Raw genomic sequence first — 22,903 nt, forward strand, 5'->3', positions numbered from 1 at the left:
TAGCAAATACAGATAAAGTACTAGAGTTTCGTGAAAACTTCAGTTTTTTAATTAAACTGAAGTGTATACTTTTCAATAAACTGTCTAGTTTCTTTTCCTACCAAAACAATTACGTTTTTGGATTCTACATTCAACTGTTACTGGAGTATGTGTACTAATATACCTATTGTATTTCACTATCCAGGAATGGAGAGAACATAAAATTTTGTAAATAGAACTGAATGATATGTATAGGATGGACATTGTGTCATGGATGAATCAACAGACATAGTATAGTTAATTCGAGTATAACAATGGAAGATATTATAATTTATTCAGATGTGAAATTGCGTGGTCAACTGACAGCCCGTCTACACCCCCTTCAATCAGGTTGACTCATATATGCCAATACACTGCGAAAGCACAGCTACATTATTTTGACATCACATCTTTAGGCCGTTCATCTGGAAAGAATGAAGAGGAAATTCTATGTGGAAACGTAGGAGCAGTAGCACTGATGTATGTTGCAACGAAATTAAACAACTTTGTTAGCATAAATATCTGACACAGAAAAATACACTTGAACTTAAGCCAGATATGAATGGTCTGAAAAAAAGAGGATTTCAGATGTAACTCCTCCCACAGGGGAGAAGAGCTGAACTGAAATCCATTGGGTAGTGTATTGGTGTTAGATGTAAGACTGTTTTGTGGAAGAAATAGTCCGTCGTCTTGGTCCTGAAACACTCACGTTGGCTTCAGCAACTGAACGGAAATTGTATCTTACTTTTCAGTTATATTTTGAACGTTTGATCGCCACTCTGTAGCACTCTATGAGGTTCGGAGTATGGTTGTTTAAAGAGGCTGCCAGCACAGTGTCGTCACACAGCATGACGTGACCAGCGTTTTCAATGCCTTGTGGTCAGATATTCGCTGTAAACTGTGCGCCTGATGAGAAGATCTATGGTTGCGGGTGATATGTTGTTTCATTGTTACTTGTGACCAAACCCTAACGATTCTACAGATTTCAGATTGTGCTCTTATTTGGCTACAAGCTGCATTCAAACACATCAAGTTTCCTACGTATCAGCAGTGGCACATTCTGGGAAAATGTCTGGGCTGTCACTAGGCTTACCAGATCTGGACAAGTGATTGGTGGTTAAATGTTATCTTCACGAACAGTGAATGAAAATCAGTTTTTCTTGAAACAAGCTGTGATAAGTTAAACAACGATTATAAAAGGAAAATAAACATTTTTACATACCTGTTTATGTATATATAGCTACATGGATTCAAGCCATCTTTCTTTATGGATAAACTGCATTGTTACACAATCAAAAACCTATTCCTTGTTGTGTCCTCTCTGTAAATCAAATGTGTCTTTTGCCACTGATAAAAGAGCCAAGTAGCTCAGACGAATTGGTCCTTGTGTTTCCGGTTAATACCGTTTTAATCGTTGCAAGGAAGAAAGACTCCTTTCCGCACTTTCAGTGGTAGAAGGAAATATTAAAATAAGTTCACCTATTTTCTTAACTTCACTGTACACTACAAGTCCATTTTATATCATATAATATGCAATGGTTTGAAATGATTCATTAGAAAATTCTTAAAGTGACTATAACAGTTCCAGTTCAGATTTCAGAGGCAGTATATTGAAATAAGAAACATATAGTTCTCTCAGTTCTCAAAATATATTTGTCAGAAAATTTTTATCGTAGCTTGTAAAATTTTTAAAACCTGGTAATGTTAGAAATTTCAGCTGTTTCTATGATTCAAATCTTAATTTAGCTTGAGCTGTTAATGTGTCCAGGACTTCACAGAAAACCTGTAAGTCTGAAGAATGGGTTTCATCTTCACAACAGTTTCTCTTTCTAGGCCTTTCTTCATTCTCTTCATCAGCAATGCTCATAGTTTCTGACCATAATTCTTCAAATCCTGTGTTTCTAATATTTTGCATTGTGGTAATAAATTCGTTTACTTTTTCCATACAGTAACATATATTTATGGTTTTCTTTTGTAAAATTTCAGAAAGAATATACGAAAATGCAAAAACTTTACCATACATAATAAAGAAAAAGTTGGTTTGAGTCCTTGAGAGAAATCGCATAAAGTTACAAGTATTGTTGATTTCTTCACTAGACCAGGTGCCACATTTCTCCCCCATTGAAGTAGGAAACTGATGTCTTCTATACTGATGCACTGTGCTTACGAGCCTGGAAACAAAATTCCATCGTGTACGTGCAACACTTGGCATTTTCTTTTCAGTAGAGGCTTTAAGAGCATCTGTGCATGAAACGCAATCTGAGAAAAAGCGGATAAACCATTAAGGGGAAAAAAATTGTCTGGTTTTCTTAATAAAGTTCACAGATTGGATAAGTATGAGATAAGCTTATGATTATATTAGTGGATGACGGTAGCATCAGGATTCTCCGCTTTAATTAAAGTATGAACTCGAACATACCCAGCCATTATTGCAGCCCTATCGAAAGCTAAAAAAAATTGTTTGGACATCCTAAGTCATTTGCAGTTATTTTTACATATTCAAATAAACCACTGGCTGTCTAGTCAGAACTTAGATCAGTGAAGTGTAGAAATCGTTGTTTGTAGTTGCCTTCGTCTTCACCATAGTGTAGAATAGTAGATATTTGACTTCATGGTGACAGCAATTGTTTCTTCGAGCATGAGTCCACAGAAGGAGCATTATAACTACCTGATTTAATCTTATGTCTCACAATACTGGCCACAGCATTCGTCAGATCATTCTGATTAAGAGCAGAGGTCCCTTTGAAAAAGCTAGTTGTCTTTAAATGCTGAGACACTGCTAATTAATAATTAGACAGAAGTTGTAGCAGTTCTATGTAATTGCCTCTATTTAATGACTCCTATCTTTCATCGTGGTCTCTAAAAGAATGTTCTTGATTTGCAATAGGTTCCACTGCAATAGATTTCTATTTTATTTCATCTTTTCATTGTGCAAACCACCAATAATTTTTTTATGACAGTTCAATCAATGGTCAATCTTTGAGTGCCGAAAGTTTTTAATGCTATAAAAGATTTTATATGCGTTGTTGATCCGTTAGGTTTATGCAAAGCTGTAATTAAATATGGTAAGTCTGCGAAACCCGTCCTATTCCAGAACATTTTGTCAGTTGCTAACAGTACTCTGGCCAGTAATAAAGTTTTTTTTAGTTCGCATGAACCATACAGCCACACATTTATCATTGTTGTTTATATTTAAACACTTTTTGTAATGGTTCTTATCTTTTTCCTCCTGCTGATACTACAAGTGCGGAGGATTCAGAATAAGTCTTCTCTCTTTTACTATCACTAACTTATCCTCATATTTCTTTTGCGAAAATGGTCTTTTCACTAATTGTTTTACTACACATTGTTCATCCATTTCAAAGAATCAGCTCTAGAAACTGCCATGACTACGAAAAAATAATAAAAATACTAATACAGCTCTTGAGGAGCGTAGCAAGCTCACAAACACACTTTTTGTTGCTTTTAACTGCACGTGCTGTGCAGAATTCCCAAATCCCGTCGTGTCCGTTCAATTCGGAGACGCCCGTGTATATGTTGCGATGTGGGATTCCGAAGCTTTGGCGTGCAAATTCTTGCGTTCCTCCACCTCACACCTCCTGCAACGCAACGTAGTAATGGCTGCTGCAGTAAGCATTCTAAACTCTGCTCTCCCCTCTGTTCGATATAGAGAGCGAGACATATTCCACCCTATACGCCCAATTATCGTGAGGGAAACTGGCTGGTACTGCATTTATTATTGATATTACTTATTAATTTCTAGTTCATTTTACGTATGGGCTTCGGTGATAGCTTTGACAGGTCACAATATATGCAACTGCAATCAGTCACTAAAATACTGATACTTTGCAGCCAGTTGGTCTTATGTTTTGTTTGTTTCGTCTATTAAAATTGTTTAAAGATGCCAAAAGCGGTCAACAGTTTTATACTGGCCTGCAGAAAGGACTGTACCGCCCCTTCGGTCGCTACGTGCTAAAATGGTCGTTTCACTGGCCGTGTGCGCAGTCGTAACGGAGGTCCTTCACTGTGAAACGTATCGCAACTTTAGCCTTTGCAACAACCTTCAGCAAACACAAAAGCTTTATATTATCAGTGGAATATTTGCAATGTTACTACGTTGGCAAAGATTGATGCTAATATCACCATTTGTCTAATTTGAATTGTGTGCGCTCTCACTAAACTGTTGTTAGGAAATAGGCTATTGACTATTGTTTCCAGAGTAACTGGTGAATATATGAGCCTGATCGTACATTTCACACACTGTCACAAATGCACAGCCATAAATTTAACCCTGTCTACTTTACATGGCATTTCAACAGCATTATTATATCTGCTAGTACAACAGTCGTTACTTGCGGGCATAGGAAAAGGAACATTTGTGACTAATCTGATTTCACCCTCTGAAATAAATGTTATAACTATGTTTTGCGGTAGCAAATCTATGAAGCAGATAAACTACTTTATTAACTTTGAAAATAATATCCAGTTTTATCGCTGTGATTTTTGCCCAAAATTTCAAGATGGAAGCAAGCAGTATTGTTTCTAATGCCATGCTTAGGCATCCATATTTACAGTTTCACTTTAGGAAATACTGAAATTTGTTAACTAGTTGACAAGATTTCATTCAGCAAAATTTACGTCAGCAAATGTAAACAAGGTGACTAATGCACAAACTTTTTATTCCATTCTGATTAAACGAACGATAAACGAACTTCATCATACTTGGAATATGCAAACTCTTCAGGTTATGTAAATGCTATTTCTGACGTAATTTTAACAAAAGTTATTAATGATAATATATGACACAGGAATTACGATAGTGACTTGTCTGTATGTAAAATGAAATTCGAGTTACATTGAATAACGAACTACATTGTCACTTCTACTAAACAATTTAGAATTTTAACCATGTTGCATCGCCGAGAAAATGGTGGCTAACAATCTTTCACAACTTCTTCACATCTCTAACAAAATATTTTAAACATCGACTAACACAACACTTTCCAAAGCCGTTGCTCCAAATGCAGCCATGGCTCAAAAACCTTCGCTGCGTCGTAAGTCTGGAAATTGTTGAATCTGTGACTTCAGAAATTCAGAGACGACATAATCCTCAGTTGGTAACATCCAGTGATCTCTATACTAACTGGATGGCGAACTTCGGCTGTCTCAGCGTGCCGTCATCTGTTAGCGCCGCCATATTGCAGTTAGGCAAAAAACTGTATGTGATATTTTCGTTAGAAAGGCGGCACTCGTTTTCGTTTGGAAGTTACTACATTCTTGACGACAATAAAACGAACTACATTAACATTAAAGCAACGTGCTACCAATTTCCTTTTACGCTCATGAACACTAAAGTCTACTGTACTATCGTAAATATAAAGTAGCTAAAGGCGAAACAATATTTTTCCCAGGTGTAAGGAACAGTTTTATTCACATATGTAATGCACTTATCCGTGGCGACATCATCTTTAGCGTCGGCAAAAAACGTAATGGGGTTTATTTAAACGTGAATTTGGATATCTACAACAATATGCTAATTATTGTCAGGCACCATATGAAACAACCAAAATAACTTGTGACATTGACACGAAAATTGTTCTCTTCTTTTACTGAACTAATTCACATGTACCAACGTGAAAATTGCGATTAAATCAGTTAGTTTAAAGTGCATATTTAACGGAGAACTAACGTATATAAACAGTACAGTCAATCTGGGTACTTTGCACCACTTTTTTCCGTCTTTTTGAAAGTACTGCACACACAATTTACATCACAACAGACACCAAAATTTCACCTGTATTGCTGAGGTGTGCTTGGCAATGAGGAAATATGTGCTAGAGACGCTCTCTTGGAGTAAAATTTCAGTTTTAATACTGATACAAAATTACTCAGTCATTCTGGGTAACTTCAGTCTTAAAAAACATAATATTTTTCCCATATCTAATGTTCTGAATTAATTTACATCCCAAGAAAAGGAAATCAGGTGTTAATAAGAAGTAAAAACAGTGTTGATTCAGTTTCCAGATTTACTTTGAAATATTAAGGTATTTGTATCAACCTGACTTTGTTCAACTTAAATCACTGTCAGAAGCTCACTTCGCAGTCAAAGCAATTAAAGAAAAATCACAAGCCTAAGAGCTTTTAGGGAGGTGGAAAGACATTTGAATGAATCACAGAGGTAATAAAAACGTTACATTTGGTACAAAATAATACAAACAGTTGGAACACCAGCCATTTGAAACAAGAATAGCAATTGGTACAAAGATACTATGATTAGTTAATAGTTACCCTGATTGTAATGACTAAGGAACACCTTCATATGTCTATGCACTTCTTTATCATCTGTAAAATGATGAATACTGTAAACATTAAGCATGAGCAAGGGTATTGAAATGAGAACACAAAAACACATTGAAACTCGAAATTTATATTTGTCATTTCCAATACGTTTTTAACCACTGCTGCAATGTTACAAGCACAACACTACACATTACTGAATAAAATAATCTTACTGAGTTTTTGTCTTACACTAGTTGTATTGTGACCTATTTTCTCAAGTGAAAACCTTTTCCCATATGTTTTCAGCCGCACCTGAATGTACCTGGATGCAATCTTGCGTACAAGCTGTGTCTCATGCAAATCTTCAATTCTGCATTAATTATGGAAGTCATGGTCAAGTTTAGGGAATGAATAGTTCACAAATTTTTTAAGAACACACATGACAATCTTAGTAATTAAATGCTTTTGCCTCATGTCACCATTGACAACAAACATTTGAAACAATTTTTCTGAGTTCTCCACCATAGAGTATACAGCATTACTTGTTTCAATAAGCTTGCCTCGGTTTACAAAGTTTGTGAATGAGCTCTTTTCTGCAGTACTAAGAAGTGCATATGTTGCATCATTACAAACAGTGTGTGGCCTAAATAGAGGCAGTCTTTATATGTAACTTGTTTTGAAACTGTGAGGGCAACATACCCTGCAATGTAGTACAAAATGTTCTGCTTGTATGTGGAAAACAGAGTACCCTCTTCAATAAGTGTGTACCATTTTTCTACTTCGTCTACAAACATACAAGAATCATCTACAAGAGGACATTTTTGTGTTTGGAAACCATACAGTCCTACAGGTACCATTGAACACATGTTAAAATTTGTACAGTTTCCCCCAACAGTGCTAACATTAGTGCCTAAAAGCAACTTGCACATAGCACACTTCAACTAATATGAATTTGGGTTGTTATTCCAACCCCCTCTAGATCTCACACAGGAGAAGAAGAGTTCAATATGATCTTGGGAAAACTTATATGTCAATAAATATTGCAGAGGAGAATTTTCTCTAGTCATTATTTCCAGTGCAATGGCTTTAATCGAATGCATGTTCAAAATTATGCCAAAGGCAAAAGTATTTCTTGGGTGCTGCAGGAGAGAAACACCATTTACTTTTAAACTTCTTATATAAGATTCTGTCTGATGAAAAATATCAAGCCAATATGCCTGATTACTGAGTTTCATACTGGCTTTATATCCTGAAGCTAGAGGATTTCTGGAGTTAAAGACATCAAAAATTCTGTCTATAAATCTCAAAAACCCCACTGTTGCCTCACTACCATAGAATCTGGGATTGCCAGCTCTTCTCAAAAAATCTATAGTATCTGCAACACTAGTGCTGAGTGTTTGAACTGCTAAGTTAACGTTCATCTTTTTATTAACATAATTAATATGGTGTCCTGACAACTTGTTAGCAAATGTCATGCCTTCCTCACTTTGCAACTCATTTAGTTCTTTTAAGTGCTGCCACTTAACATGGCCATTTGTAGACTCTACAACACCTACTTCTGCTAATGCATTTCGAGCAAGTTTCACTAAATGACACATATCCAAAACATAGTAAACATTGTGGTTTGAAACTGGGTGAATGAACTGAGCAGAAAAAACGTTTTGATGAGAATTAATACTGCATCCCAATGAACGAAGAGTGCTTATATTTGTCCTTGTGCCATCACAAGTGTCTGCCCAAATTATGATGCCTGAATTGCTTAGCCTCTCCAGAGCAGAGTTTATTAACTTTGCCTGCACACTACCATCAAAGCCATTCACTAAAAAATACGCTATAGGACACTTAAATTTACCTTTTATGGACACAAGCGTAAAAACTAATGCCTCCGAAGCTTCTTTCACTTCTTTTGTTTGTTCAACTTCTCCTCCAAAATCTACATAACCTGTATACCTCTTAGTTTCCTGGTCACACACTACCTGTTTTTTCTAATTGCCATATTGTCTATTACGAGGCTAGAATCTTTAAATTCAGTTCTCACTTGATGGTTAAATTCAAAGTACCTGAACACATCACTTAAAAAGCCAGGATCACAATTCACAGTCCCTGCCCAACGAGAAATTAGTGATTTATGAGGCAGAGGCATTAATGTCTGTAAATATTCATACGCCTTAGGAGAGTAAAAATACACTATCATTGCAAACGTTTTAATGTCTGTTTTGTACCTGTTTCCCTTGGCTGACACACTATTATTCAACAACTTTGCACACTAATTCCACCTGAGTCCCTGTTTGTTGATTCAGAAATTCATGCAGCTTCTCTGTTAGATGACCCTTCTTTTTCAGAGCACTTATGATGTCTTTCATTGAATAGTTTTTCTTCTCTCTTCTCCTAATTTTTTTCCTGCAGGCTCTTGATTTTTCTTCTGAGTGTCTTGTAAGGTGTATGCTTCGCTGGCGATGGGCGAGGCATGACAGAGTCTCTGACCAGAAAGTAGTTTATCGTTAGTTGTTGCTTGTTGCTAGTCTGCGCTAGTCTGCGCGAGTCGACAGTAGAAGTTAGTCTGCGCTAGTCTGCGCGAGTCGACAGTAGAAGTCAGTCTGCGCTTGTCTGCGCGAGTCTGCAGTAGTAGTCAGTCGGATACGGTAGTAGGGAGTCGGCATGCGTTGGCTGTGTGCTCTGCTCGCGACTCTGGAGGATGAGTATTGTTGTAGAAGGTAAAGAAGCAGCCTTGCGCATATTTAATAATGTATGTTAATTGTAATTTAATTTGTTCAGAAAAATGCCCCAATAATAATTTTTTTATAAAGTAACTCATTTAAAGAAAAGTATTCATTTCAATTTAAAGAATTTTTCCACTCTTTTGAAGAAAAAGCATTCATTTCAATTTAAAGAATTTTTCCTATGCATTCCTTCTAAGAATCAAAAAAAAAATATACGCGAGCATTGCACGAAGGTGTGTCAATAAATAAGAGCAGATATAGTTGCAGTTTATTGAGGTAAGAATTTTGCTTTTGTTATTCAGAATACAGGGCCGAAGGTCAGCGCTGCTGTCCTTATAAAATTTTCCAGATATTATTATTTCTGTGGGGAGGCTATACTTGGCGACATCCGGCCAGGATCGTATTTCTTTGTGAATCTTCTGAGAAGTAGTCATATATCTGCTCTTAATTACTTAAATGTAGTTTGCATCTGGCGCAACGCATTTACTAATTTGTCACTCTTTCTTCCACAGATCATCGGCAATTTGTTGCTCTTTGTTGTACTTGTGTTTGTTGGATTTTGTATTGTCTTTGTTTTATTTTTGAATAATTTTGATTTGTGAGAAATGCCGCGAAAAACTGTTAACAGTACATCGCGATGTGTAATGTATGAAATAGCCGATTCTAATAATTTGACTGATAGTACTTGCGACACGCAGTGTAATGATGACAATCCTTCATTCATAGACAATCAGTGTGTACCGACCACTAATGTTGATTTTGATCCTAGTGATGAACAGACGAATTCAATTGTGTCCTCTGTAATTTAACGACAATTGGTGACGTCGGACGTTCTGTTACAATGAACGCTGCCCAGCTTGACACACCCGGTTTGCAAAATTTACATGAAAATGAACAGTGTAGTCAGAGTACGACAGATTCATTTAATTCCGGTGTAGTAACTAACAGTGCACATCCGATTGGCAAACCTTTTCAAGAATTACAGAATGACCAAAATGGTTACAGAAAACGTGGCAATTGCAGATACGCCATCAAACAGCACAGAGAATAGAGTAGGTAATGTTACTGTGGATCAAGTATTGGCATTTTTACGACAAATGTATGAAAAACAGGAAAACCATTTCAAACAACTTAATGAAAGTTTCGACAACCATTTCAAACAACTTAATGAACTAATTAACGAAAGTTTCAATCTGTCGAATGAAAAACACGACAACCTTAATGAATAGAACAAAAAAGTTAATGAACAGATTACAGCTGTTACCGTGCAACGTCACGACACAAAAGAACAATCATGTGAAGAAAGTAAGGCTCATGCTAGGAACAGTAATGAAGAAATTACATCTGTTGCACAAGAATTATATAATACACATGCAGCCACAACAGAATCATTTAGAGATGAAATTAGTGCGGTCACCGAACAATGTTCAGAAAACACAACACAGTTACACGACGAGTTTAATTTAAAGTTACCAGAAGTTTCACACACTCTGAATACGGAAATCGATAAGAAATTTGAACAACAGACCAGCCACATTGACGAACGTATTAAAGTAACAGAAATGAAAAAAGTTTTTGCCTTAGCGACAACAGAATCACTTAGAGATGAAATTAATGCAGTCGCTGAACAATGTTCTGAAAATGCGACACAGTTGCAGGACGAGTTTAATTTAAAGTCACCAGAACTTTCACACACTCTGGATACAGAAGTCGATAAGAAATGTGAACAGCAAAACAACCAAATTGACGAACGTAGTAAAGTGACAGAGATGAAAAATGTTTCAGCGTTTAATACATCACAGCAGACGCCACTTCGCGAACATTTGTCAGACTCACACAGCCAGTATAATTTAGGTAATTTACAGAGAGTATGTGACTTAGATTCCGAACAGTCATAGACAAATAGATTCTCATACAATCGTGAACCTGTTCAGACATACAGAGACGATAATTTTGATTACAAACATTTTCTATCAGTGAGAAAGTTTAAAGTATTTAAAAATGACAGAACACAGATCCACCCCTTGGATTGGATACAACAATTTAGCTTTGCTTTTCCACCAACTTGGCCTGTAACGCACAAACTTGAATTTATTTGCAGTTTTTTGGAAGGCGAATCGGCAACTCGTATGAGACCGATCGCGAGGCACTGCTCTTCGGTAGAAGAATTTCAGAATGCTTTTCTGTCAGCGTATTGGTCGAAGACGACACAGCACGGAATTAAAGATCAACTAATTAGTTTACCGAATTATGAGAACTCAAATTTTCCCAGTGTCACACAATTTTTTGAACACATGGTCCAACAAAACCAGTACTTAAGTGAACCATACAGTGAATCTGCACTTATTCAATCATGTATTTCTAAATTGCCACGATCATTAAGAGTGTCACTTTTAACGGGTCAACAGAAAGAAAATATTTCGGCATTCAGAGATCTGTTACAGCTTTTAGAAGTGCAACAATCGGATTATTCCTTTATAAACAAAAATTTTTCGTATAACAACCAAGGTCAACAAACATACAGCAATTACGACCAGCCACGCAAATTCAATAGCAAAGCCAATAGACGCTTCAGGAACGAAAACTACCAGAACTTTAATAACAGACAAAATTTTAATTATACGTATCGTCAAAATTATCAGCAACAGGAACCACGTTTTGGTAACAATAGAGGTTTTTCCCAACAACAGCAGCAAAACCAACCGGTTAGCATACCTAACCAACAATGTAATGTACAAGGTCAACCTAGCTTTAATGTTTCGCCGCGTGCACGTATAGTCTCAGCCCCAACAAATAGTAACACACAGCAACAAGGAAATCAATATGTACAGAAAACACGCCATTTCAATTCCTATCACAATGCACCGTATAGCAATGACTATCATGACAGACGTAAAAGTAATGAGCACAATTTTCAGCGGACATTTAATAACAGTCTATCTTATCAGCAGCAAGAACATCCGCCACAACAAATAATCATGAATGAACTAGACAGTAGGTATCATCCAGAACATAATACGTCAGGAAGAAATAACAGAACAGTACAAATAGTGGAAATGCCACAGCATCCTCCCGAAAATAATAACACGCCAGATAGAATTTGATTAAATACAGTACAGGTTGCATATTCCAGTAACGCAAGCAATACTTTTGACACGCAGAATCTTGTTCACGAAAACGTTATTTGAAACATTCTTTGTTGAATGCACCACTTTTATCGCACCCAGATCTTACCAGAAATTTTTCCATTGCCACCAACAGTTCTAACACCGCTTTAGGCGTACATATTTTTCAGGAAGCTGAAGAAGGTGGCACTACAGTAATTAAAAACATCGCCTTTGCGAGTCGCATTCTGTCACCTGCTGAACGTAATTATTCTGTAACAGAACTTGAAACATTATGTGTTGTATGGGCTTTTACCAGATTTCGGCATTTTCTTTATGGAAGACATACCACCGTTTACACAGATCATGGAGCGATACAGTTTTTACTTTCCGCTAAATTTACACAAGACAGATTAAGCAGATGGAAACTTTATCTACAGGAATTTAATTTCACGATTGTTCACATTCCTGGCACACAAAATATTGTAGCAGATGCACTATCCTGTTCTCTCAGCAACAATCAGCAAGACATCGCAACCAACTTCTGCAAAGCAAATTTCAGCGTCATGTGCATTCAACAAGATGCATTTGAAAATTTCATTTCGTCGTCATTACAAGACATAGCACGGGAGCAGAATAAAGACAACGTATGGAAAGAGATTAAACACCTTTGGCAAGATAGGAATAATGTTACCATTAGAAACCATTACACTGTACGCAATGACATTCTGTTTCGCCGCTCTCATCCTGACAGCAATAATTGGTTATTATGCATTCCTGACGAACTTGTTAACAAATTAATCTGGTATACTCATTTAAGTTATGCACATTACAGAGCCAGAAAATGTTTTGTTATACTGAGACAGAACTGTTATTTTACCAACATGGAGAAAAGTATACGACGAGTTTTAGCGTCATGTAAAATCTGCCAGAAAGCTAAATCAGATACGACTTCACATATTCCTCCATTACATCCCATTCTACCTGTTAAATTGAGACATATGGCCGCTGTAGACATTTTTGGTCCGATTCCCAGAACTAATAGAGGTTTTTGCTACATCTTTGTCGCTGTTGAACTCACTTCAAAATTTGTTACCTTCACTCCGTTACGCAAAGCTACTGCTAAAACTGTTTCGAAAGCATTTGTAAAACATTTTTTATTTCATGTAGGGCATGTGTTGAAAGTAATTTCCGACAATGGATCACAGTTTCGATCTGCTATATGGACACATATGTTACGAGCTAGAAACATTTCTCCAATATATACATCCAGGTTCCATGCTTCTTCGAACCCTTGTGAACGATTAATGAAAGAAATTGGTAAACTGTGTAGAATTTACTGCCATAAGAAACATATTGATTGGGACACACACATACTCTCATTCCAAGATGCAATTAATACCATACCAAATGAATCTACTATACTATCTCCGTCTGTTATAGTGAAAAATGTTGAACCACCTAACAAAATTAAAGAATTAGTAACATTTCCTACATCTCGTCGACTACGACACCATGAAATAATTGACATTGCGCTGAACAACATCAAACGTGCCACAGAGCGCCGGAGAAGACAGCAAAAACAGGTCTGTATACGCCGTGACTTTCACATTGGACAGAAGATATTAGTACGTACACACTATTTATCCAACAAAGGAAAGATTAAATGCAGTAAATTTGAGCTTTTATACGCAGGTCCATATCGAATTCGCAGCATTCCTCACCCCAATGTAGTACACGTCGAAACTTTGAGAACCAAAAAAACCTTTTATTGAATGAAAATACTTTATGATTTATCACACTGTAATGCCATTTCCTAATTTTTATGACCGCTTATGCAATTATATTCACATGAACACCTACTAACGATTATCGTAACTTTTTCTTGGCAAGTGCCCGGCAAGCTAAGGTTAGCAGGTCGCTTTTCTTGTCGTTACACATCAGACCGTGCATATTTTTCCAAATGAACTTACACATTTTATGACCACTTATGCAATTATATTTATGTGACTACTTACTGATGATTATCGCATTTTTTCTTGGCAAGTGCCTGGCAAGGTAAGGTTAGCAGGTCGTTTTTATTGTCCTTACACATCAGACTGTGCATATTTTCCAGATGAACTTATACATTTTATGACCACTCATGCAATTGTATTTATGTGACTACTTACTGATGATTGTCGTATTTTTTCTTGGGAAGTGCCCGGCAAGGTAAGGTTTGGCAGGTCACTTTTGTTGTCGTTACACATCAGACCGTGCATATTTTCCATTTTTTATGTATGTATGATTGTTTTCCTGTTTTGTTTGTATGCACTATGAAATATTTAAGATATAACAAACACCAGTTGACTTTAACATGTTGCCTTATGATATCTAAACATCGTGACTACTTTACTTTTTTTGCTGCTACATTGTGATACACTGTGTACATTTTTGCTTCTGAACACCGTCAATGTTTTTGACATATTACGTTTTCTGTCATGCTATGCTGGATGCTCAATTATGTTACTATAAACCAGTTTTTATCTAATGGGTATATGAATTAAATGCAAGACATTAATCTTTGTTCATCATTTTCAGAAAGAAAAAACGTGTAAACGAAATAAATCAAGCAGAAATGGGAATTTCACCTTCGGAATGAACGAAAGAGGACGCAATACCTCGTGATGAAGAGTAAATGGATCAGAATTAACAAGCATTAACAAGAATATACTATACACATCGTAGAATAGCAGTCTTAACTAATTTATTCTTTCAGAATACGAGGCGATTGATGCAGTTTGTCAGCAGAACTACACATCTTAGTTTTAGTGATGAAATATGATAGAAATAAGGAATAGTTGTATAATGAATAATGAAGTGACTTTTTTGCAGATGATAATGAATGATGATAAATAATGATGAAGAATATGCTACTATGGATAATGAAGTTTTTCTTTACAGGTGATGATAATAATGGAGTTATGGTGATATGGATAATGAAGTTTTTCTTTGCAGACGAAAATAATGATGAAGTTTATATATTTGCTGTTAGTTAAGAGATGCTATGTAGTTATTTAAGTATTTGTTGCAGTTCGTTTTGACAGTATGTTTTACATCGCATGTTATGATGACTGAAGGTTTTGGAAAGGACAGCTAGAGAACACATAAATTTTTATATACATTTCACTACCTGTTAATTCGAAGTTCACTACTTTTCAGCGTAATATGCGTTTCTTCTTTCAGTTTCATAATCCATTTTGTATATTTTGCAGGAGAAATTATTCAAGAAATTAATGTGGTATAAATAGTTGTTTATTAAAACTATGTCATTTATGAATGTGATCACATATACTCCACTTATTTCATAACCTTGCTACAGCTGACTCATGACGAATGACGTTACACATCTTCATTTGCAGCAATAACTCAAAAGCAAACAAAGTAATTACCAATACCAAATAATGCTACTAGTTTAAGAGAACTCTCAATAATACTGGTCAGTTCTGAATAGTATGTCACTTCAATAATGATTTCTGAATAATACAAAAAAAAAGCTTTGTAACTGGCCAATGAATGCCACTGTTTATTGTAATAAGATTACCTATGATGCCAATGATTACTATAATTAAGTGAATTATGTTAATACTATGCCATTCATTAGCTTCTGTTTTGAATGATGACTTCTGATGGTTTGTAACTGGGCAATGAGTGCCAATAATTACTATATTCAGTTAATTTTATGAACATTATTCTGTAATACTATATACATGGTACAGAAATGTTCAGTAACTGGGCGATGAGTGCCACCAATTACTCAAATCAGTTGTTGGACTAGTGTAATTCTCAATGAAGACTACTATGTGACTTAATGTCCTTCACCTTCTGACCTAATTACCAGAAATTACTGCAATAACCATTTGTCCTGTCTATCCTCATGATCATGGAGCACTATATTTGGTTTTTGCACTAATTCTACGTTGGTCTACTTTACAAGAACATGGCGTTGACACGACATGCTGTCCACCAACTTGAGCGATGGAGATGTTATTATGGTCCCACTGTTTAGTGTACCTAGTGTACTACCAAAATGATAGCATGGAATATTATTACGACATTTCAGTGTCTTGGCTACACTGATTAATACTTCAAGGAAAAGAGCTTCAGATTGTCTCACTTGGTGTTGTGCTTCTGTAGAAAGATATGGACTTTCAGTGCAGCTGCGTGCAACCTAAAGTGCTACAACCATGACGCAATCCTTCCCATTCCTTTCCTAATTCTTGTAAAATGATAAAGACATATACTGTGCGTGTGCACTTCATTTCATTTGTTAACAAGATCAGTTGTCCTAAAAATGCTAAAGACTTCTATAGTGCATGTGCACTTTATTTCACTCCTTGATATGTTTATTTGTTGTAAAACATCAGAGAGTTTTACAGTGTGTGTGCACTTTATGCCATTTGTTAATATGTTTTGTACTCATTGCGTATGCATTTTGTGATTCCCAGATATGTTCTGAACTTCAGTGCGTGTGCACTTTTGTCATTTGTCAGTCTGATTTGTACTCATTAGGTTTATTTGTTGTAAAAATATTAGAGAGTTTTACAGTGCATGTGCACTTTATGCCATTTGTACTCATTACGTATACATTTTGTGATTCCCTGATATGTTCTGAACTACAGTGCGTGTGCACTTTTGCCATTTGTTAATATGTTTTGTACTCATTGTGTATACATTTTGCCCTTGCTTGATATGTCTGTACTCAGTGCGTGTGCACTATATTTTATTTCATGTTCTGCACTTATATATCTGTAAATATTCTGTGATGGTAAAGTTAATTAATTATCAAAAATTTGTTGCTCATGACAAGTCCAATTGACTCACCATCGCTGCCAAATTTTTGCCCCCCAGTGGAGGGTAATGTAAGGTGTATGCTTCGCCGGCGATGGGCGAGGCATGACAGAATCTCTGACCAGAGAGTAGTTTATCGTTAGTTGTTGCTTGTTGCTAGTCTGCGCGGGTCGACAGTAGAAGTTAGTCTGTGCTAGTCTGCGCGAGTCAACAGTAGAAGTCAGTCTGCGCGAGTCTGCAGTAGTAGTCAGTTGGATACGGTAGTAGGGAGTCGGCATGCGTCGGCTGTGTGGTCTGCTCGCGACTCTGGTCAGGACTCTGGAGGATGAGTATTGTTGTAGAAGGTATAGAAGCAGCCTTTTTATAAAGTAACGCTTTTAAAGAAAAGTATTCATTTCAATTTAAAGAATTTTTCCACTGTTTTGAAGAAAAAGCATTCATTTCAATTTAAAGAATATTTCCTATCCATTCCTTCCAAGAATAAATAAAAATATATATACGCCAGCATTGCACGAAGCTGTGTCGATAAATAAGAGCAGATATAGTTGCAGTTTTTATTGAGGTAAGAAATTTTGCTTTTGTTATTCAGAAAAGGGCCGAAGGTCAGCGCTACTGCCCTTATAAAATTTACCAGATATTATTATTTCTGTTAGGAGGTTACATTTGGTTCATAGTTCATTATTCAATTAGTGCTATTGTGTGGGTTTATGGTCAATTTTCATTTATCAATTTTGTGGGGAGTTTACGCATGGTTCCATTTCACATTTTTTATTAAACATTATTTTGTTGGGAGGTTACATTTGGCTCCATTTCACAAATTCTCATTTAATAATTTCTGTGGGGAGGTTACAGTCTCCACAACATCTGGTAAAAAACTGCATGTGTCAGTGGCCTTGTCAATCATATCTATTTGTGTTTGAGATCCACATTCCTTAGATGTTTCACAACTCTGAGAAAACTGAAACAAGAATAGAATACAAGTAGTACAGGCATGAAACAAAGTTTGGCAAGTACTTATGAGAAAACATGTTTTGTTGGAAACAGAAACAATGTTTATGTGAAGTGACTAACCTATTCAATATAATCATGAGTTTCTACAGTAGACTGTTCAGTTGTTATTCTAATCTGTCGCCTTGGTTGCTTTTCCTTGGGCATTAAATTAGTCAGAAACGCAAACTGTGATGGCACTGCATCAGGCTTGAGATGCCTCCTCGAAGTACCAGGTCTTACTAAATAATCTTCTTCCAAGAAGTGATCTCCACACAAGAAACTAACCCTTGTAGGCGTGAAACCTTTGCGTTTAGTGGCAATGACCTACTGTTTCAGCAAATCGCCTTTTTGCAGAGGAAACCTGTCCAAAACAGAAGACACATTGTATCATGCAAGGTAACGACCAAGATATTTACGGGATTGTTGTCATTTCTTGGCATTCAATTATTACCTGTGGAAAGTTAAATTACTTTCCTTGTTCCACCGGTTCGTACAGTTGTATGCAGAGCACGAAATAACCATTTTACGCTCATAACATACACTTCATTAACACCAAGAGAAACTTTTTGCCTTACTAAAAGATGGCGGACGATATAAACGAACACTCCTGTGACGGCACGGATAAGCACTATGGTCAAAGACAGAAGATGTACATCCAGTTAGTATGGAGATCGCTGGTAACATCTGTCTCTTAGGTGAGTATAAAAGCTCTCAATGTATTGTTGACAGACGTGCATTGCTACTTGGATCTGATATTTCAGCTATGATTCATTCGTGAGTTGAACTTGCTACTGTGTGGACGTTATTATTTCATTTCCCCGATAGTATTGTTTTACTCGGGTACGGACGTCAGTTACATCGTCTCACAGGCGGATATTACTATGGAGGATTTTTACTCCGTCTGACAGACGGATATTAATCTAATCGAGTAAGTTTTTTTTTGTTACACTCTTTACTTTTCAAATATCTCATTACTTGTGGATGGCTACTAGTGGATGCATACCTTGTGTGTCACAAAGAAGCAAAAGAATGGTGCACATGGCTTTAGAGCAGTTTGAAGAAAGCGATGATGATTGTCATTCAGACGATTTTTATGTTCCTGAGAAAGATCACGTATCAAATTCAGATCATGGCAGTGATTATGAAACAGATGTGAATGATATACTCTGCACATCCGAGAATGAACAATGTGGTGTTGCCTCTCTTCATTATAGGGAAGATGATGACACCGAAACTGACACAGTTTATCATGGCAAGATGAATTGCTTCAGTCGGAGTTCCGAAGCGCCCAATTGTGGTACTAAGACACCAAACAAAAATGGAAGAAAAATTAGATTGTCATCGTGGTTAGGCCCTGCCAATCGGTTAGGTAACGATCAAGACCCAGAAGAAATACGGCGTTTATTTTTTAACACTGAGATATTGAACGAGATAGTAGTACATACCAACTGAAAACTACAAGTGATAAGGAATATATTAGAAAATCCTTCGTCTCCGAGTTATAAAGATACAGATAAAACTGACATTGAGGCAGTGATTGGTTTGATCGTTCTGTGTTCGATTTTCAAGTCTGGACGTGAAAACTTGGCGTCATCTTTCATGAATGATGGTACTGGACGTCGCATTTTTCGTGCAACCATGTCTCTAAAACGATGTGAAGTTTTACTGGTAGCTCTCAGATTTGAAGATGCACCTACTCTTGAACAAAGGATAAGAGATGATCCTGCAGCAGCTATGTCCAATATTTTCAACATTTTTAATTCCAATTGTCAGAAGGTATATTCGATTGGGACTCATGAATGTGTTGATGAGAGTCTAATCCCCTTTAGAGGCAGATGCCGATTCAAAATAGACATGCCCAAGAAACCTGTTAAATATGGCGTAAAAGCCATGTGCCTCACAGATGCACATTCTTTCTATCTGTATAATGCTTACAGTTAAGTGGGGAAAGATAGTGATGGAGAAACACTATCTGAAGAAGACAAAAAGTTCCAAAAGCCAACACAGTCTCTGATTCGTCTTTCCAAAAGTATATACGGGACAAACAGGAACAGCACAGCAGACAATCGGTATTCCTCCAGTGAAATGTGTAAGGACCTGCTGAAAAACAGGTGGACATATGTTGGAACTCTAGAACCCAACAGAAGAGAAGTTCCAAAAGAGTTTCTTCCCAACCCAAAGAAAGAAGTGGGCTGAGTGTTTATGGTTCATACACTATTCTCTTTTGTTCCAAAAAGATCTAAAGCAGTTTTAGCGCTTTCTTCATTGCATCACACTGGGTATACTGATGAAAGTAGCAACAAACCAGAAATTATATATTCTGGTGTAGACGCTGTAGACATGAAGTGCAGCAACTACTCACCTAACCGGAGAACAAGGAGATGGTCACTGGCAGTATTTTACTTTCTAATATCTGTGAGTTGCGCGAATGTCTATGTTATGTATCTTTATAAACGTACAATGTCAAGATCTGAGTTCGTGAAGAGCATAGGAATGAAGTTAATCAGATGTCATATGCAAGGAAGGCTCCAGATTCCAAACTTACCAGATGACCTCAGGAAAATTATTTCAGGTATTTTGTCCCAAAAGCAAAGAGATGGGAATCCAACAAAAAGAAAAATAAGTGACAAATTAGACAAGAGAAAAAAATGACGTTATTGTCCCTACACATTGAACAGAATGATGGCATACAAGTGTGTGAAATGTGATAAACCCAACTGCTTACAGAGCTCCATGAAAATATGTAAAATGTGTGTAGATAGTTTGTAATTTTTCTCCATTTCTTTGCAGGTATATCAAGATATTTGAGAAAACACATGTCAAGTTTAGAAACTATATCATCTGAAACATTAATATTAAATTTTGTGAATTTTGCAAAGGAATAATATACTTTATAAACTATTCCGCGTAAAAACTAGTACCTAATTTTATAATTGTTTCGTACTGTATTGCAAAATGTGACTGAAAGACAGTAAAAATACTAGTATTAATTTTTCATCAAGATTTTTAGATTGTTATTTATTTTCGATATTAACATCTGGGATAGGGCTCGCAGGTGGACCAATCATGCATTACGTCTGAACACGTGCTCTATGTTCGAAGTTTGGTCCACCAGCGGGGAGACATAGTCCTGGGAGCTTTCTTCGACACATGGATATACACAGACATACAGAAAACAGAGCAAATGCTCTCCAAATGTGGAGGTGACTGGATACAATCAAGTGTAGTGTTATACTACGCCTCCCGATCAATGCATTTGGGCTAGGTGTTGGCAGATGCACTACATTTACAAGCAATTCTAGAACACAGAACGAGAGGTTATGTCATGATGGCATGGATGGAACTGACATAAAAATCGATAGAATTGCGAAAAATGACAGGGAGATAGGTATAAATTGACCGAATATACACTGAAATGCGTATCTTCTGGTTTGAGCAGAGCAATTTGTACATGGGAACAAGTATGTGGCACCAAGAGGAATCCGAGAAAACGTCGACATGGAAGGGAAGGGAATCAGGGAAGCAGTCATTTTTTTCCCATTGAGGCAGCGTTATACTGTATGTCTATTGAGGTACCAGTGATACACGCGAGTTGACTACTGTATTTGACGCTTTGCAGGAAGACAGAGAACCATCTGCCTCTAAACTTACATGCATCTGCGTTAAAGGATGAGAGAGAGTGGATGGGGTGATCGATTGAGATGGAGCTGTAATGAGGTATGATTTAATGGTAGACTGATGATGCACTCTAGAGAAGGGAAAGTTGCTGCAGGTCAATTTTTCCACTGTTCTGTCAGAATGCATCAGTTCCATGACATAGCCTGCGTTCGACTCGTATAGTCACGTATTCTGTATGTGCTTTAAATCACTGTCTACTTACGATCATTAACAGTAAACCTGTCGAGCATCAGAGGACTTCCATCTCATGTGTGATGAAACGTGACACATTCCTCTAAAAGAACTATGGTTTATTCGATGTACTCCATTCCTCTGTCGCATATTAAGTGTAAAATCGATACTTCAGTTTCATAACTAAGTTAGTGGTAGGTGTTTGTGAGACACTGCAATCCCCTATGTGTACATCTACTTGACAGATGTGCTGTTTACAGAGTTAGTGGCAGAATGACTTGTAATTTTCACATGTCAGACGCTGCTGCTATGCGTTTATCTGTTTCCTTGTAAGAGGTATTCCCCGTTGCTAACCATAATTTTATATAGCGCTGATGTAGGCTTAATATAATTTCTGAAGCGTGATCAGATGTGAACAGTGGGTGCTATATATCTCTGGAAAGCTATATTGTGCTCGTATCGCAGAGTCAATGTTTTAAGGAAGTAGTTTTTTCGTTTTACGGTTCGATAAATAGTTTATTGTAAGAAACCGGGAAGGAGGATGTATATCATGATCTTGAAATATGTTTCTTACATTGGAATATTAACAGCGCCACATTCCATACGACTGATAGGTCGGAAACGCAATCGATCTAACATTATAGCTCATTTTAAGTGCGGAACGTCGTAGCCTTAGGAGCCTTTCCACAACGCCGCCAAACTCTTTCAGTTTCCTTATGTTGTAACTGTCTTTTATTTAAAACGATCCAGTGTGTGTGTAGCATGTTGTGGTAGGCGCAGTAACAACATAATTGACACCGTGTGACATCTAGTTTTCTGTAAGAGACAATGGATCAGAACGTGATAATGTCAGTTTAGAACATGACAAAGACCTTGAAGTCATGGCGGAAAAACAAAATGTATGGTAGTCAACAAAGTGTGTTACAGCAGAAAAAAGCAATGTTTCAAATAGCGACAAAGGGTCATAGGGAGCGTCTCTTGCGACTTACAGTATAGCCTGTGGGATATGGTCGTCCTGCAGTATAGGTGCCGAAACTTTAAATGGGTCTGTGCAGTTGATCAATACCTGTATATTTAATAGGATCGTCACATGTGCTCGAAGCCGGCACACAT

General features: G+C 36.8%; 1 pseudogene; it reads left to right on the forward strand.

Moving 5' to 3' along the window:
- LOC126419618 (60S ribosomal protein L8-like) overlaps positions 1–22,903 on the forward strand; it is a 45,883-nt pseudogene that overhangs the window by 5,094 nt on the left and 17,886 nt on the right.

Source organism: Schistocerca serialis, chromosome 9 (genome assembly GCF_023864345.2).
Source record: "Schistocerca serialis cubense isolate TAMUIC-IGC-003099 chromosome 9, iqSchSeri2.2, whole genome shotgun sequence".
Lineage (NCBI taxonomy): Eukaryota > Metazoa > Arthropoda > Insecta > Orthoptera > Acrididae > Schistocerca > Schistocerca serialis.